Genomic DNA, 6,356 nt, shown 5'->3' on the forward strand with positions numbered 1-6,356 from the left:
TCGAAGAAGGAGGCAGACGGAAAAATATCCCTTTACCAAAAAAATATTTCTTTTAGCCTTCACCGAGTTGTGGGCAAAATGAAAATACTAGTGATGGGTGAATGGAGCCTCGTGAAGCATTGACACCTCAGTCGCAATATTGTCTCAAATGGTTTGACGTGTCTGAGGCCTTGGAGAAACACTGACCTCTAGTGGACAAATTTAACCATTTGTTGCATGACCAAGTTTTGGTGTTATTGTAATTGCACCGCCATTCCTATGAGGGCGCACATGTCCTGTGTTTTTCTGGGGGTTTTTGTTTAGTTTTCAGCGGGAGTATGGTTCTCTCTCTGTGTGTTCTTCAGCAGTCGCATGTTGTTACAAAGCCAAATAAATGAAGAAATGCTCGAAGTACTGTCTCATTTTTCATATCCTGCACCACAGTGAGCAACAAACGGGTCCAACACTGGTGACCACGAAGGGACCGCTTCGCGACATAATACTGGTGGTGATCTTGGAAACAGACAGTAAAGTTCAAAGACGCTAAGCTAATGGCGAGTCACGAAGTACTCCAACCCATTCATGACATTAACCCAAGCTGATGAAGTTGCTTTAGAAATTAATGCAAACACGACTGCAGAGACAGAAAAGAGCCATAGAAGCTATAATCCATTTGTGGGCGATTATGAGCCGATGGAGGAGCATGAAGCATTGGCTGTGCCACCGAATATGCCAAACACTAATCCCTATATTGAAACTATACAGGTGGCACATATTAACACAGACACTAATCCGTTCCTTCTTGACCATGATGGAGGCTTGGTCCACAGCACACCCCTGTCTCATTACTCCCCTTTTTATGTGAGTTCCACTGTTCCTGTCCCTGACGGCAGCCCAATGAAAGACTTTTACCAAAGATAATACAGTGTGGCCAGGCTGTGAACCTCCAACCTACCCCTATCCCTATCATGTCCCCCGCCAGGCCATGTCTGACAGTGAGGAAGAAGGTGGTGTCCGAGAGAAGGTCCCCCCATTGCGGCCGGGTCAATATGATGGCACAACCCCATGGAAAGAGTTCCTACACCGTTTTGAAAGTTGTGCTGAGACAAATTACTGCTCTGAAAGAACAAAGACCATCCAGTTGAAGTTCTGTTTAGTGGGTGCAGCTGGTGCCATCATTCACAGGAATCCCCAGTCATCTCAGTGGAATTATCGCCACCTTGTGGAAGAGTTGGAGATTGCTTATGGCCCATCTTCTGAGTATGCTGCAGCTGTGGCAATTGAATTAAGGCAGCATGTCCGCCAACCAGGGGAAGCTCTTCATGCCTTGAGAGATGACTTGCATGAGAAAATTGCAGTGGCCTGCAGTGACAGAACTGAAACGGAGCAGGATGCTATTGGGGAGGAGGTCTTTATCAACGCAGTAGGGAATGCTGACATTGTACAAAAACTGCTTGAACAACGGCCTCGCAACTGAGCCCAAGCTTATGAAGTAGCTCACCGCTACGAGGCAATAAGACAGGCCGCTTCAAATATCACTAATCTCATGCAGTCTCGAACCCGCACCCAACTCGACAGGAGACCCTGCACTGCTAGCTTCAGAGAAGGGCGGATTGAAACGCAGCCAGACATGGTTCCCTCAGCACAAAGCCCTGAGCATGCGACCCCATTCAGGCTGAGCAAGCCTTTTAGAAAGAAAGGCTCAAAAGATTGTAAAGGCGCTGTCAGTGCCCATCCCCCAGAAAGACCACAAAGGCTCACAACCCCTTTGACCCTCCTGAGGGCTCAGAGACAACAGTGCTCCATCTTAAAACCAGCACCCAGGAAATGAGCATCAAAATGCAGTTGTATGGACTTGATGTGTGTGCTGTTCTAGACAGTGGTGCAAGGAGAAGTGTGCGGCCTTTGGATGTGTATAACGCTATCAGCTCTGAGGTCCGGCCCCAACTTCACACAACCTCCGTCAAGACTCTCCTTGGGGTGACATCCCTGTTCTTGGTGAAGCACATGTTCCAGTCCAAATTAGTAACCACCAAGTGAGTGTTGATTTCCTGGTTGCAGATATTGCCAGTAGTGAAGCTTTGCTGGGCCATCCTTTCCTGACACAAGCTTGAGCCCATCTGGACTTTGGAAATCAGTCCATCACCTTATTCAGTGAGATTGTCCCCTACTTCTCCTCTCAAGGTAGCTCCAAGTCACACGCTGTTAGAGTGGCCCAGACGGTCGTCATAGAGCCCGGACAAGAGTATATTCTGAAAGGAGGAGCTCACTTCAGAGGACCAGTCCAGGGAGATCTAATGCTCAGCCCAACTAAAAGTTTTGTGGAGAAACATGGAGTGCTTGTAGCCCGGGTCCTGGTTGCAGCCCAGCCATCCAAAGTTGTTCCCATTCGCCTCTTCAATCAGGGAACACAGCAGTGACTATTAAAGAGGGGGCTGTGGCCGGGTTCCTTCACCCAGTCAAGCCCTACATGCTTGCCCCTCCCACTGACCAACTGCCTCTCCTCTCTCCCGCTGTTCCCACCCACTTGCAAGAACTCTACTCACAAAGCAGCTCCAACCTCACAGAGAATGAGCAAGATCAATTGGCACAGCTGTTATCAACTTACAGCAGCATTTTTTCCACAAGGCCCAATGACCTGGGCTGTACCAATTTAGTCCAGCATGACATTATCACACGACCTGGTGCCTCCATCAAGCAGCAGCCCCGTCGCATGGCAGCTGAGAAGCAAAGGGAAGCGGAGGAACAGATCCATCAGAGCCTGCAAGGTGGTCTGGCTCGACACAGTCATAGCAGCTGGGCCTCACCTATCGTCATGGTACACAAGAAAGATGGTACGTTATCGCTTGTGCATTGATTATAGAGCTCTAAATGACTGCACATTAAAGATGCTATCCTCTTCCCTGTATCCAAGATACATTATACACCCTCTCTTCAGCCAGGTGTTCAGTACGCTGACCTCGCCTCTGGATACTGGCAAGTTGGAGCTGTCCCCCTTTTACGCCGTGCCGCCGCCTTCTCCCAGAAACAGACTGTGAGTGGAATGTCATGCCGTTGGATTATTCATGCACCCGCGACATTCCAGCGCTTATGGACCGTGTGCTGGCGGGGTTACAATGGAGACATGTCTGATTTACCTAGATGACATTATTGTTCCAGCCCATGATGTGCCTGAATGCTACTGCGCCTTGGCCAATCTTCGACCGCCTTCTCCATGCCAACTTAAAGCTGACACCCACCAAGTGTTTCCTTTTCCGCATGAGGTTCCTACCTTGGACACATTGTGTCAGATTGGGGTTGCAACGACCTGGAAAGGTTGTGAAGATGAGAGTTGGCCGACTCCAATTCTGTCCAGAGGTACGCAGATTTATTGCCTTGCTTCCTATTACGAAAGATTTGTGAGAGACTTTGCCACAGTAGCAGAGCCCTTGCATGCCTTAACACGTAAGCATGCTCGTTTCCAATGGGGCAAGGAGCAGCAGACAGCCTTTGCAATATTGAAGCGACTGCTAACCACAGCTTCAGTTCTTGGCTACCCTCTGAACCACGGTGACATGATTTTGGACACTGATGCAGTGATACAGGTATTGGAGCTGTTTTGTCCAAGTGCAGGAGGGCCAAGAGCGTGTTTTGGCTGGGAGCCGCAAGTTAACAAAGACAGAGCAGAATTGCTGTACAACGAACGCGAACTGTTAGCTGTGGTTGAATTTTACAGCCATTTTCAGACAACCTCTTGGGGCGTTCTTTTGCAGTGCGCACAGATCACAGCAGCCTAAGTGGTTAACGCGTATGAAGGAGCCGGAGGGACAGCTGGCGAGATGGCTTGAAAAACTGGTGGAGTACAACTTCGAAATTGTCCACCGACCAGGCAGCAGCACGGTAATTATGACAGCTTATCAAGACGCCTTGCTGTCAGTCTTGCCTGCAAGCTACCACAACCTGCACACTTAAAGCATCAATGAGCAGGGAGTACAGTGTCAGTTTCTCTGACGTCAACCTGGCGACGCAGAGTACAGTGGGGGTGGACCAAAGGCCAACTTCCCCTGCATTAAGCCCAGTGGGGATAAGTGGAAGCTACACTGATCCTCTGATCCCTACTGAGGCAGAAATATACTTGACAAATTCCAATGAGACCCAGTTGTTTCCCGGTTAGACTATGGACCAACTTCGTCAGTCACAGGAGGCAGATGTTGATATTGCGCCTGTCAAAGTTGGATGGAAACCAGTGCAATCGCCGAATGAACTGCTGTAGCTCCTCACAGCCCGGCAACAAAAGCTTATTGGAGCCAGTGGAAGAGACTTCTCTGAATGTATATTAATTAATATCTGAAAGATGGGATACAGTTTCGCAAATTCTATTGCCTGAATGACACTCAGTATTACCCTCAGGTGGTCTTGCCACGCAGCCTCCAGTCAGAAATATTTAAACACATGCATGAAGGGCCAGTTGGAGGACACTTTGGGGTGGAGTGCACAATCACCCACCTGCAGACCAGATTTTACTGGTACCATATGCGTGAGGATGCAGCTCTATGGTGTCGCACTTGTAAAGCTGTCAGCAAAGGCAGGCCGCTAAGACGCCACAAGCCCCTATGGACTGTTCGAGTGGGTGCGCCGATGAAGCGTATTGCTGTGGACATCATGGGACCACTAAATGAAACTGAACGCAAAAACCGTTACATAATGGTGGTACAAGATGCTTTCTCTAAGTGGGCGGAAGCATTTCCTCTGCCAAATGAGCAGGCTGTTACTGTGGATCGCTTTTTTCCACTTGTAGATGCCATCGAAAATGAAACAAATGCCAATAGTCGCCAGAAGTCGCCAAAATCACCACTAACGTCACACAAAAATCCTCACTACCCAACATTTTTAAGAAATATTGGTGCATCTTTTATACTGTAGCAGTTTAATGTATGTCAAACAGGAAGTGCGCCGAACACTCTGAAACACTCTGAACCAATCGGACGGAACATTCGCTGAGCAATGAAACGGTTTCGATACACTGAAAGCGACTGACACGCAAGCGAAGCAGTTGGGGCAGGGACCACACTCCACACTTTGGTCACTGAGTGCTGCTGCGAGACGAGCTCCGAGGCAGTGCTTCAAGAGCAATTTGTTTCAGAAAGAACGAGACGTGCTCCGCAGCTCCGTCTCATTTGCCCATCACTAGAAAATACATATTTACAAAAATAACTGTGCTTAAATAAAGCACAATAAAGCAACAGACATTAACGGAACAAAAGAAAATACCCCATGTGTACCTGGCTGCACTGACGGTGATTCCCCTGAATGGCTACACTGCTTCCACTTTTATAGTACCCAGAAAGGAAGTCCCTTCCCCTCAGTTCTCACCAACTCACAGGTTAGTTGGACTTAACTTCCCTGTTTTCCTGGTGTGCTACATAAGATTCTTGGCTGAGGGCTTAAATCCCCTTTAAATTAAACAGTGGTCCAAATAAACTAGAAACAATGAAACCAAAATCTTACAAACCAATTCCATAAAACAAAAAGAACTGAATCTGAGGCTTCCCTCCACATGGTCTGGGCCAACACCTCCCCCAGAGCCTATAAATAAGGCCGATGATAGTCACGCCCCCTCTTTTGTCTCCAGACCATGGAGTCACAGGTAAGGTGGTAAGTTAATAAGCAAAATGAATAGATATAACCAAATAAAATGAATTTAAGTAACTGTGTGCATAGTGATAATTAACTAACAAAGACTGAAATAAAACAAACCCGGGATAGTATTATTTAGCTGTTTAGTTGACTTTAGACAGATGTAAATGAAATGAAAAGTGAAAAAATGGGGACAAAGGTCCTCTTCGTCACACGGATCAATAACACTGAAATGAATCCGCATGTTACCGTATCAGAAACAGTCTGCGTCCAGTCCAGACTTTGTCTGTGCTAGGAACAAGAGTGGAATATATGTTCTTTCTTGTGACTTATGTTACTTTTGCAAAACAAAACAGCTATATTTCTGGATACATTAAAATCGGCTAAATTATTCAAGTGTAAAAAGGTGATGAGATCTGCATGATTAAAATTATCATTGTTAACGGCCTACAGGTAGGCAGATGTATACAGTTTTCACTCATGCTCCATTGTCGTGTGGACATGAATATTGCTGATCCAGCTCGTGTGTGGACGTGAATTTTTTTCAACTCGCAGAAAAATATCCAGGAGCGCTGTCATGTGGATGTAGACTTAGAATAGTTTTGGTGTCTTAAATCTGTCTTGGGTTTTTGTGTCAGTCATAAATTTCAATATGATCATTTTCGTCTGTTTTCGTCAGGAAATATCGCACTCAAAATTGTGTTAGTGTAACAGGCTATAGAAATATAGATTGTGATCATAGAGAATTTGAATAATCAAAT

General features: G+C 46.7%; 1 protein-coding gene across 1 annotated transcript in view; it reads left to right on the forward strand.

Annotated features, from left to right (window-relative positions):
- otofa (otoferlin a) overlaps window positions 1–6,356 on the forward strand; it is a 349,247-nt gene that overhangs the window by 44,657 nt on the left and 298,234 nt on the right.

Source organism: Boleophthalmus pectinirostris, unplaced genomic scaffold (genome assembly GCF_026225935.1).
Source record: "Boleophthalmus pectinirostris isolate CB_2022bp ecotype Guang Dong unplaced genomic scaffold, ASM2622593v1 HiC_scaffold_13, whole genome shotgun sequence".
Lineage (NCBI taxonomy): Eukaryota > Metazoa > Chordata > Actinopteri > Gobiiformes > Gobiidae > Boleophthalmus > Boleophthalmus pectinirostris.